The 13,256-nt window shown below is 35.8% G+C and overlaps 1 long non-coding RNA gene across 2 annotated transcripts in view; it reads right to left on the bottom strand.

Annotated features, from left to right (window-relative positions):
• The window catches only part of LOC109264174 (uncharacterized), a 113,923-nt gene that overhangs the window by 11,717 nt on the left and 88,950 nt on the right, over window positions 1-13,256 (bottom strand). For both annotated transcript variants that reach the window (XR_002078626.2, XR_008420853.1), the window contains exon 2: window positions 608-795. This is a non-coding gene — a long non-coding RNA (uncharacterized LOC109264174). The remainder of the gene's footprint in view (window positions 1-607; window positions 796-13,256) is intronic.

Here is a 13,256-nt window from a genome sequence, read left to right as displayed (position 1 = left end):
TGTCTGACCTGCTTTAGGTTTAAAGGCAATGAGGATGAGACTAACATTAGAGAATGGAACTGTAGTAATTTAGGGCACATCATGTCAAAACTGCCACTTAAATCATCACCTGTGGTTACCTGGAAGAAAATGCCTACTGAAGGCATAGCTATGGAGGACGAAGCACTTGACTAACATAATGCTTGTACGGGGCATGCAAAAGACAAGGGTTCTGAAACTCTTGCTTCTCACAGCACTGAAAAATCGAAGAAAGAAAACAACGGGATTCTTTCAGTTCAATGATCAAGGTACAGAGACAAAACCAGTAGGTTTCAAAACTATCATAAAAATATACCGTATTGCCTAAAACCTTACAATGAATTTGTTAACTAGTGCATGATAAATTGTTATGTAGGTTGAATGCACAGACTTCTTTGGTAAAGTTACTCATTGAAAAAAAAATGACACCTGAAAATTGGAATGATGACATTTAGGTAATTCTGGGGTCCACAGATTCCACATTCCACTGAGCCTTTCTAGACAGCAGAGACAGTTCCTCTTCCACTGTCTGATGAAATCTGTCTTGCCTTAATTGGCAGTCCATTAAGACTTTAATTTAGGTACTTACCTTTCAAGTGCCTGTCAGTTTTCTTCATTCCTATCTCTTGTCAATGAGTGTTGATCTATAATTACATTCAGATGCCAGCATATCCCAGTGTGCCAGTTAAGAAGTTGAACCTGAGATGTCAAAAGTGTTTCCTGGTTTTCAAATTCATATCCTCAAGCCATGGGTAATTTGTGGACGAGTTTGCTAACCTAAGATGGGAGGAAAAAAAAAATGTTAAGTTCAAAGTATTACATCTAGCAACTAGGAATCTCTTTCTTTCCGTCTTTCAGCTAGATCTCTGAAACAGATTTAGTGGTGGTATACTCAGCATGAGATTAAAATATCAGAGATTTCTGGGTATAGTCAAGTACTATTGTGTCTGATACAGTATCCACTAGCTAAATGTATCTATCAAGGTACTGTGTCTCCTCCAAATCAAGATGTGGTTTAAGTGTAAAATACACATCAGAGTTTGAGGACCTAGTGCAAAACAAAAGCAAAAGATCATTAATAGAGATTATATTGATTACATGTTGGAGTTATAATTGTTTTAATGTAGTGAATTAAAGAAAATATTAAATATTTTAAAGTGTCTTTTTCATTTTAATTTATATTTAATGTTTATTTATTTATTGGCAGGGGGTAGGGGGAAGGACAGAGAGAAAGGAGAGAATTTTAAGCAGGCTCCAGGCTCAGCACACAGGGCACCACCTCACAAACCATGAGATCATGAACTGAACTGAAATCAAGAGTCAGATGCTCAACCGACTGAGACACGCAGGTGTCTCCAAAATGTTTTTTGTTTTGTTTTGTTTTGTTTTTTAGTGTGGCTACTACAAAATTGAAAATTCTATATATGGCTAACACTAAACTTGTATTTGATATTGTATTTCCAGAATAAAGAATCTAAAGAGTTAAAGAAACTGTGGTGTGGAATTCATTTTAACATGCATGTCTGGTTTACCCAACTATTAACTAAGACCCCCCAACAAGGGCCAGGGGTTTCTGCCAATACTGGGCAATTTATTGGTAAGAAGAAGGACAACATCCTTGAAAGGAGCATAAAAGGATGTGTTTTAGAATCCCTTAGTACAGTTGGGAGGTCGTAGCCATTGAAGTAGTCCTGAGTCCTCAGTGGGCATGATGACTCCAGCTTTCATGTATCATTGGCCAGCTCTCACAGTTACTGGAATGGACAACAAGGTGCAATGAGAGTCACTGTCCTATCAACTTTGGTTCAGGACACAGCATTTGTTCTAAACCGGTCACCAGCAAATAATTCTGTTTCTTCCATACCAATGACATTTAGTTCAGGTATCAAAGAGTACATGCAGGAGAGGCACAAAAATTTAATTTCCTGTTTACAGGTGTTAGTATTTAATGCAGAAATGATTCCATCAGCATTGACACATTGGCTTTAATACCTTCTCCCCAGATAGACTGAACTTTACACAGGCTTTTTTTCTGAATCTAGGCTCTAAATTCCCTTTCTGAGAGCATTCATTTTAGAAAATTTCAAATTGTTCTTTCTTAAGCTACCTCTTTGCAATATAAATCATTTTTATTTAAAACTTTTTATTATTTATTTGAGAGAGAGAGAGAGAGAGAGAGAGAGAGAGAGAGAGATAAAGAGCAAGCACGGGAGGGGCAGAGAGAGAGGGAGACAGAGAATCTCAAGCAGCCTCTGCACTGCCAGTGCAGAGCCCGACACGGGGCTCAAACTCACGAACCATAAAATCATGACCTGAGCCCAAATCAAGAGTTGGACGCCAACCAACCAAGCCACCCAGGTGTCCCACAATATAAATATTTTTAAACAGTCTTGCCAGTTTTGCAATCAGGCATGTCTTTCTCAATGACCTGGGTGCCATCTCTTTGAAATTCAGTATGAAAGGGACAGGGCCCCTTATATCCTAGTTTCTGTGGGAATGAATGTGGGGCCCTAACTATGAAAGACACCTTCCTCCAACTTGTAAAACTCCTTCCTTTCATGAAAATAGCAGAAAGTTCACTTTACCTTTGAATAAAGCCCTTTAGCAAATGCAAATGGCTTATGATTCCTCTTTCCCCAGCTCTTAAAATCTCTTTGACCTTTTTGTATTTAGTGGAGTTAAGCTCTGGCTGATTCCAGCGTCTCTCTCCTATTGCAATAGTTTTGAATAAAGTCTCTCTTGCTCTCTAACTTTGTTCAGTACAATTTTTGTTTTGACAGGATATTCAGTCATGCTTGCATTGATGTAGAAGTCTAGATTGACTGCTAGCCATTGTAGTCTTAGCATAGCATCGGACTAATAGGAAAAAAAAAAAAAAAGAAAGAAGGAAATGTGGCATAGACCAAAGTGGTTATTTTTCTTATTCAAATGTGCTACATTATGCATATGTGGAAGATTATGCCAGGATCTTGTGGTGTGTTCTTCTCTGCCTCATAGTACTGCCATTCCAGTCATAATGTTAATGAAAAACTATAGCAACCCAACGCAATCAGGCCCCTGAAGGCTAAGATTACCCCAGAATGAAGATTTGAACCATGCTGCAAAAGGTAAAACACTGACCACCCAAGCTGCATCGAGGTAATTAACTAGAATAACTGAGCACAAAAGGAATATAAGAATGGAAAAAGTAAATGTGGGAAGACTGATGGAGGAATGTTTTAGTTCATTTAAACTACAGTCCAGTGACAAGATAAAGAAATAAGGGTCTTTGGGTCTCAGATTCACACTCATCCTTCCATATTCTAGTTAGTTTCAAGTTAAATTCTGCCTATGGGAGACATTTATGGAGACTAAAAGAGAGAGAAAGGGAGTAATCATGTTTTCGTTCTTGTTTCTTGCTCTGATTGGGGCCCTGTGCTTATAAAAAGCAAGAACTGAAAGCACATATGAACACAATCTAACAATTATAAACCTATCTCACAAATAAATATGTTAATATCCTAAATAAGATACTACTGAATTAAACATGGTAACAAATTGAGTGATTAATAAAATCTGAGAATATGATTTGTCTATTAAAAATCTAGTCATGTCACAATAATAAAGTCTATGATTTTTTAACATAACTCATTGAAAGATAATTGGGAGACATTTTATTATGTAAATAGGTGATGCTAAATCGTTCTGTAGAGAGTAAAATAGTATTGTTCAGGGGAAAATAATTATTTAATTACTTGGGATAGAAGATGAAACTTCAAGAGATTGGATATGTGCAGAACTAACAAGGTATGGGGAAAGGCAGACAATTCTGAAGCTCTGAACAGAGCCTGGGTGGAGATATCAGACAGCTCACTGGAAAGATGTGCTTAAAAGCCTGAGAAAATACAGAGATGCTCCTCAGGAATTCTTCCAAAGTTTGAACGCCCAGACAGTGTGGAATGGTATGGGATTCAATTTAATTTTACTTTGTATTTCTGGGCCACATTTGTATCTGGGTTATAAATTTCCTTGGCTCATAATGGGTCAGCTGTATTAAGGTACAGTTACTGGATACATGTCAAATTAAATAAAAATACTAGAATTCTTCATGGAAGCAGAGATTATTGCTAACTTGATCTAGACTGCCCTGTGAACATGCCAAGTCTGAAGAAATTTTTAAAGCCTTCTTTTAGGTAAGTTTAAGTGTCTTGGGGGGTTATGTGTTCCTGCATACCTGCAGTGGTTCATGTGTGTGACTGGCACTGTTAGAGGGTTTGTTTTGGACAAAAGCCAAGAATGCTTAATGTAGGATGAATTTCAAAATATTTGTGATTCAAATATGTGTCTACATATATTTTTTCAACATTTCATCGAGGTAAAAATGAAGTGCATATCATATATGCTTAGCTGCCAAGATGAAAATCACCTGGAGTCTTGGATCCCACTGTGTGATTTGTGATTATACAAACACTGCTTCTTCTCTAGAGGCTATATATAATACATCAGAAGCTAGCAACATTCTTGGAAAGTGCAGTGTCAGGGAAGGGGAGGAGAGTTTTAAATTGTGGTTCAATGTACAACAGGAGAGGACTTTCACTCCTGAAGGCAAATAGAAGAAAGAGATTGATAAACAGTTTCTAGGGCCTGACACTAGTAGTTAAATGTTGTCTCAAGGTTGCCGATGGCTCAGAGTCCTGGCAGATTGCCTCGTAAAAGTCAAATGGATCTTCCCTACTGTGGAAAGACATAAGCCAATTTTTTGATCATGAACCAACACTTAGGAGAAAACACATACATTGAGATTATTAAAATATATTTCATGATGTATTTTGCAACAAACAGCACAAAATTATTTTGAATACTGTATGGTTAAGTAGATTAGCTATGAGTAATTGAACACTGGAGCATTTTGTACTGGACTTCATAACAGATGCTCAGCTTTCCTGATAGAATTGAAGATCCCCTAACTCTAGTATTAGAAAAATTATTTTCGTATTAAGGAGAGAGCAGTCTCTCTGTAGTGAACAAATGGACTCCCTTACACCTCAACTCTGAGGGAAAGAAATTTAGCTTGAGTTCTAAAGAAAGAGAGGCATCTGGCCTCTGATGACAAGGAGAAAAAGTATACATAAGAACCCACAGGTGGGACAAAATGGGCATATTTGAGGTTCTGGAAAATAGCTTGTATGTGGAATGCTTGGTGAGCAAGAGGAAGTTCAAGATAAGGTTGCAAAGGTAGGAAGGGGCTTGATCATACCAGCTTTGGGGTTTAGGTTTTGTTCAAGATACAATGAGAAGCCACTGAGGAATTTTGAATAGAGTAGCTGAAATCATCATACATGAATGTGGGGGTGAGGAACCAGAAGCTCAATAGATTAAAGTAGTGACCCCGAGAAGACTGCAGAGCCAGTGCTATTGGTCTCAGAAAAGCTGACATGTTTGTAGGAGAGAGGAGGCTGTCGAGTCCAAACACTCCACCACTGCAGGGGCTTTAGGGCTAGAGATTTGGGGATCTCTTGTTGAGTAGACTGCAGGAAAAACAAACAAACAAACAAACAAACAAAGAAACAAACAAACAAATAAAAAAAACAGCTTCAAGTCAAGACAAGATTGTAAAGCGATAAGGAAGTTTACACGTAACAGTGTCATACCAACAAAAAATCAGTTTTTCAGTTGAAAAGTAAACATTTCAGAGTCAAAACTCAGGTAAAATAGCAACTAATAGAATCTTGTTCCAAAATGCATAGAAATGTCATAAATCCCTCCTTTTATCTCATTCTGCCAGTTGCTAGGGTATGTCATTATCTTCTTGATTGTTGAGAGGCAGCCAATGTAAGAAAGAAAGAAAAAAAGAAAGGAAGGAAGATAGACAGAAAGACAGAATGAAAGGAAAGAAGGAAGGAAGGAAGGAAGGAAGGAAGGAAGGAAGGAAGGAAGGAAGGAACAGAGGGAGGAAGGAAGGAACAGAGAAAGGGAAAGAAAGAAAGAAAGAAAGAAAGAAAGAAAGAAAGAAAGAAAGAAAGAAAGAGAAGGAAGAAAAAGAAAGAAAGCAATCTCCTCTGACAATACTCTGTAAGAAGGATGCATTCATACATGTGTGTAATGCCAGTAACCAAACTAAGAAAAATAGGACTTTTTAATCTTGGAACTTTATACATAAAGTTCAGAGAGATAAGGTGATAAGTCACACACAGCCTCACATTAACCTTCTTTTTATCCTTTATACAGCTATGGAATAAACTCATATGTAAAATGATATTTGAAAGCTTCAGGGAAACTAGAAAGAGACTAGTATGATTAGGGAAGTGAATACAGTAAAATGTGGATACACTTGAGTCTTGCTGCCATTGTGTTCTCTTTAACTAATTTTGTATATCTCTTATCTGGTTCATTTTGCTTTGAATTTATTATAGCTTACAAATTTCTTATTTAGAACTTCATGATAGTGTCTCTGCTTAACCAATCAGACTCCAAATAAAGGCAGTAGTATTTCTGCAAAATAAGCATATGCCCCTCAGAAGCATAAATTGTCCTTGAGCCATTTCCCCCTAAAAGCACTAAATAAAATTTGTAACCAATTTAACAAATACCTCTTAAATTGAAAGGAATCAATTTTAATGTGTCTTTCTGGAAATTACTTTGGATATTGTCTTTCCTGTCATGTTGTCAAGGTAATCCATGATGTATCCTCAGAAATAAACGTGAAATTCAAACAGAATGATTATACCATAATCATAGTCTCCAGTGGAGACTAAAGCAACAACATGCTATGACAAAAAAGGCTTAGCTATATGAATCATAAAACAATGCCTACAGACATGATTACAAAAGTTGCAGTAGTTAACATAGCTCCATTTCAGTTGTAAAACAAAATCAGAGCTAATGTTAAAATTTGTCTCATTTTACTTGATGAACTTTATCCCCTGTTGTATTGTATATAACCCTAGTTTAGAAATGAGATATTGATTTATGTTTAATCAAGGATTAATTATTGCTTTAATTAAAATGCTGTAATTAATATAATTAATTGAGAGTTTTATGGTCTACTAAAAATTCCCAGGTTTCAAATTCCGGGCTGCCAAAATTTAATAGAAAAGAATTTTTTGTTGGAGGGCCTCCTGCCTGAAGATTCCTATAATTCTTTTGGGTTCATATCTGTCCAAAGCTGCTGTGTGTGTGTGTGTGTGTGTGTGTGTGTGTGTGTGTGTGTGCGCGTGTGTGCGTGTGTGTGTGTGTGTATGTGTGTGATAAAAACTCCACTGCAGGCTTGGAATGGTTTCCAAGAGTGTGTTTTGTTACTTTAGCATTAATTTCCGTATTGCAATTGGTAGATGTACTCAAAGGTCCCTTATGAAAAACTATATAAATCAAAACTTATGATAAAATATACTATGGCACCTATTTGCAATCATACCTTAAGAAATTTTTACATATTTATAATAGATAAAGCAGAGCCTTGTCAGATTATTAGGCAGAAGAGTTTTCCCATTATAGCTCTCTTGACAAATCTGTAGTCAAAATAAATTATAGGTACATTAAGGAAATCTGAGTGATGTTACATTGTTGTGCTTTGTTGTGGTATATCTTGTTTTTGAAGAGACGTTTTTAAAATCATTTATCATCACAGTAATGATTATTTTTAACAACTGGTTTTGTAAACATTTGTCAAATCTGCATGTGTATTCTCAATTAAATAGACAGCAATAATATCATCTTTGTTTCTCACTGTGACTGTCCAAACATTGATTCCTCCTCTCTGAAAAGTTACTCCTTCAGGAAAATGTCACCTCCATCTGGAAAATGTCATTTACACCATCCTCTCCACCTCTTTCTTGTTGCCAAGTGTTGACTTGTTGGTGATTTACTCTCCTTGAATGAAGACTTTTGATCCTGACGTAAATTTGCTTTTTTAAAAATTATTCTGTAACATTATTAGTGATTTTACACTAAGTAAAATGAACCTGGTAAATCATCAAAAATCCTGGACTCTGTCTCTCACAGCTACCCACTCTGATTACTGCATTCTATAATTATGCATTCAATTCCTCCCACTCTGTACAAACCATCAACCTATTCAGGTCTACACCACTTGACTTCACCTTTTGGAGCACAATTTATCAACCCTTTTCTGGCTTCAGGACTTCTTGTCATGATTCATTGCTCGTCATAAAACTCAATCTCCAGCCAATGTTCTCAAATCACTTGTGCATCCGTCACTCCATTTTACCGCACTGAAAACCATGCGGGATTAGTCAGAAGAAATGCCTCTCTATTCTGCATTTGGGCCTATGAATACTGGTTAGTAAAGCCGGTAGACATGATAAGACTATTTTTTCTCTAATTTCATGAGAAACTCCATTGCTTTGCCTTTTTGGCTAAATTTTCCAAATTTTGTATGAAACTTTCATACATGCTCTTCTGTCCTCTTACCTCCCATTCTCTAATCCTCTATGTGCCTCTCAGGATATACTGTCTTCTGTAAGAAGTGCTTAGTTGCTATCTCCTTATCTTCCCACAATCAACCCTAAGTGTTTATTTTCTCTGGCTAACACATTACTGCTAAGTGGCTTGAAAGAAACCAACTTTATTTTCTTACATTTGTAGAGATGTCTTCACTCTTACACTCCAAAAGTGTGTCTTCAGGGACTAAAATTAACATGGGATCAGGGCCACATTCTTTCTGGAGGCATTGGGAGAGAATTGGTTTTAAGCTTCTGGAGACTGCCTGCATTCCCCAACTCAAGGGCTTCTTCCAATAATGGCATCTCTCCAATTTTTGTTTCCATCTTCACATTTCTTTATCTTACCTTTCTGCCTCAAAAGACCTTATGATCAAAGGTGGCCCACTAGGAACCTATAGGTTAATCACCTCATCTTAAGAAGTTTAACTTAAGGGGCACCTGGGTGGCTCAGAGCCTACAGCCTGCTTTGGATTCTGTGTCTCCCTCTCTGCTTCTCCCCCGCTCATGCTCTGTCTCTCTCTGTCTCTCAAAAATAAATAAACGTTAAGTAATGAAAAAATAATTTAACTTAATCACACCTTCAAAATAACTTTTGATATGACAGGTAATATATTCACAAGTTTGAGAGATTAGCACATAGGAATTTAGTAGAGACATCATCCTACCATACCTATGATCCTACCTACATGTTCACCCATTCTCTTTCTTCTCTTCTGTTATAATAGGAAAAAAGTCCCTTTATTTATCCCCCAAAAAACGAAAATTCACTCCACTTGTGTTCTGTTCTTTGAATCTCCACTTCCTCCAGGTTTCAGAAGAGCATTACTCCTTAATTTACAATCACTCTCCTTATAACACAAATTGCCATTTTATTAAGAATTAGTCCTCCACCACTTACAAAATTGGGTGTAAAATTAACCATCTCCCCACAGAAAGCCAACATAAACAAATAAACTTACTCACTCACCCCACATCAGCTATTGCCTATTGTTTTTTAATCCTAGTCATTTGGTCTTCTGGTAGCCTTGGTGATTTTTTTTTTTTTTATCAAATACTATTTGATTTGTTTCTGTTATATCAGTCTTGTTGATATTATCTTTATTTAAAGACGATTTTTAAATATTTCCACTTTTTAGATTTTTGCTTATTTTTATTTTTTAAAATTTTTATTTATTTATTTTCAGAGAGAGACAGAGTGTGAACACAGGAGGGATAGAGAGAGACACAGAATCTGAAGCAGGCTCCAGGCTCTGAGCCATCAGCACAGAGTCCAACGCACAGCTTGAGCCCACTAACTGTGAGATCATGATCTGCCTGAGCCAAAGTTGTAGGTTCAAATGACTGAGCCACCCAGATGCCCCCCAAATTTCCACTCTTTAACTCACCTCAAACTGTTTTATGTCTCTCACTTTCCTGTTGATACTCTCAATGTTATGGTCAACAAAACCCACCATTTATTTCACAGTATTCAACTAAAATAAACTAACTTCTGTCACCTTACTTAGCCAATTATAGGAAATCACACTTCCTACTACTTCCTATTCCTAGCCAATTAGAAAGAAATCAGATTTCTTTGATTTTAAGATAGCACTTTCTATTTGTTTCCATTTGAACTCACTGCCCACTTAACTTTAACTTCCTTTTACAATTCCCTCCTTTTTTGCTTGATCTTAAACATAGTCGTTCTCTAATGTTTTGTCCATGGCTGTATTCTATACTTACAAACTTTCCCCAAGCAATATCATCCAAACCCAGGGCTGAGGTCCAATTATAATCTCTATCTTTATCATCAGGATTTTTATGGTGTAGTCCTCCAGACTTCAATATCAAACTTTTTGGGTCCTGGGTGGCTCAGTTGGTTGAGTGTCCAACTCTTGATTTTGGCTGAGGTCATGGTCCCAGGGTTGTGGGATTGGGTCTCATATCAGGCACCATGTTGAGCATGGAACCTGCTTAAGATTCTCTCTTTCTTTCCCTCTGCCCCTTTCTCTCTCTCTCTCTCTCTCTCTCTCTCTCTCTCTGAAATTAAAAAAAAAAAAAAAGAATAAAAAATATCAAAGTTCTTATCTGGCATTTCTCATCAGTGTCCAAAACAATAGAAAAATTGTAGAGATTATTTTCAAAATGATTACAAAGTTTTAAACAATTTCATCACTACTATTTTTGTACATGCAAATATATTTTGTCTCCCAGAAATTAGTTAGCCTCTCTGTCCTCTCTTCTTCTCTTACCCCTTCTTTCATCCCAATTCTACAGACAGCTGGCAGTGATTCTTTTAAAATGTAAGCTATGACAGACATATCCCTCCTCTGATAAAGAATTATCCAGTGTCTTCCTATATCAGACTACACTTGAAGTCCCTCCCTACTATGACCTGTAAGACCAGGCCACATATTATCTTGTACCCACCTAATCCATCACCAGCAAAGTCTTAATGCTGGCTTCTTGCATTTTTATTTTCTTGACACACGAGCCTTATACTTGCCAGCTTCTCTGCAGGTTATGTTCTTCCCCCCCATATTTGTAAAGTTTGTTCACTTAATTTCTTATCTGCTTTTTATTCTTTTTCTTCTTATTATTTAACATCACTTGATCTATTAGCTATCAGTATACATTCCTGTAGAATGTATAATGTACAATCAATGGCGGTAAGACTTTGCATCCTCAGTGTTCTAGCACCTGCTCAGCTCATTTGTTGAGCGAATGAATGTATTCAAATCCCAGATCTTGGGCACTTACTAGCTGTATTACTGTTTACATGTTACTTAACATGTATAGCCCTCATAATTATTACTTCTGAAATTTAGACCATACTGAAGTCTAGTATTATAGGGTCAGTAAAAGAATTATGTAAGATAAACCACTCAGTTCAGTTAACGTAAAGCATTTGGTTCAGCTAATAAATGTTAGTTCACATTACTTTATCCTATTTTTCTGGCCTCCTAGCAAACATACTTAATGTTATCATTACTTAGTATTAAAAAGAGAAATATCCAGTTTCTGAGGTGCAATTTTTCTTCCAAAATCAATGCATTCAGGTCTATTAATTTAGTCTTGAAGAATTTAAAATATGGGGATTAAGGAGTGCGGCTTGTTGTGATGAGCACGGACTGTTGTATGGAAGTGTTGAATCACTATACTGTACACCTGAAACGAATACACTGTATGGTAACTAAATGGAATATAAATAAAAATTTAAAAAATTTTAAAAAAATCATTGAGGATAATATACATGGTAAAACGCATATAGTTCACCCTGCTTTCTCTCTCATTCTTTCTATTTTCCCTTGTCATGCATGTAAAGCCTATAAAACATAGAGCTGTATATTAAAAAGATATAAAACCTTAAGAAGGGAGATTCTTATTTTATTTTTGTTTTAGAATTCCATGGTAGCATAAAGTAACTACACATTTCCATTTTTACCATCAAAGTTTAAATTATTTCTCTCAAAATGACCTGTCACCTGAAACTTCCAGATGTCTGACATCTGCTTATGTCTTTTTTAAAGACTGCCTGAACATGATAGATGAGTAGCAAGTAAGGTAATTCTTCTATTATAATGTGCATATTGCACAATGAAGCATTTGAGGTGATATTCCTCTCACTTGACAACTAATTTATTCATGACAACACGATGGAGTGTAAAGATTGATTGCTTATATCCCAAATTTCTGAGAAAGAAAAATATATAGTTGAATTAAATTTTTCATAACAAAAGTAAATAAAGATAACTACAGATCCATCAAAGAGCAAGTAGAAAAATTATACCTTATGCGGTATAAACATAAAATGAAGTCAAGAGTTAAAGTAATGTTCACAACTGACTATCTCTATTTGTCAAGAGAAGGAAGTTCTATAAATTCTAGGGATGATGAAAACTTACCATTTTATTTGATACCTGCATATTCTTAATTTATTTTTACAAACACACTAATCAGCATGCATTTAGAGGCTAATTAATGTATACTCACTTATACTTTGAGACACGAACCATAACTAGGTGATTAGTACAAGAGAATTTATGTGTTGTCTTATTCAAATATGTGTATTCCTGAGACCCCCAATAAAGGATGCACTTCAGTGTATAACCAGTGACCCCATTCAGGCTTCAAGGTTAAATATTCACCACATGCACATATTTTGAATGTATTTTTCCATAATGCCTACCATCTATATAATTGTTCTTTTAGGTATAAAATTATGGAATTATTAGTAAATGATCAATAATAAAAAACAATTATTGAAAAATCTTCTATAGAAATATTTCTCTCTTGTAAATTATCCTGCCGAGTTTCTTAGATGTGATAAATTTGAACTTTTATAATAACTTTATCTTTCTTTGTTTCACATTAGTACTGCATTTCCTTTGGGTACCCACACTTTATGAATATGGTGAAATACTTTAAGGTTTCTACATGTATACTCGAATTTTACATACAACCTGAGTTTACTGACTCTGGAATTTAATCCTTAGCTCAAAGAAGAGTATCAGGCTCTTGGTTTCTACTTACAAATGCTTCTGCATCAGCACTTTTTTCTCCTTATAATCGTCTACATCTAAATCTCTGTGGCTAAGGAAATCAAATCATGGCAAATTATTAATGAAGTAAAGATCAATACATTATTCCATGAACTAAGAATGTAAAATTGACTACCTGTAGTTTATTTTTTCTTCTATATATGTTTTCAGCTCATTTTCTGATAGTTCTCATCTAGATACTAAATTAGTGATAGCTAGTTTTGTGAGGCAGCCCTTTTATGTAATTATTTCTTGTAATAATTGGAAGGGAAGGTTG

Source organism: Panthera pardus, unplaced genomic scaffold (assembly GCF_024362965.1).
Source record: "Panthera pardus isolate Hobbes unplaced genomic scaffold, ASM2436296v1 HiC_scaffold_1, whole genome shotgun sequence".
NCBI lineage: Eukaryota > Metazoa > Chordata > Mammalia > Carnivora > Felidae > Panthera > Panthera pardus.
Note: the sequence above shows the minus strand (reverse complement) of the source record. Positions and strands in the feature narration are given on the sequence as shown.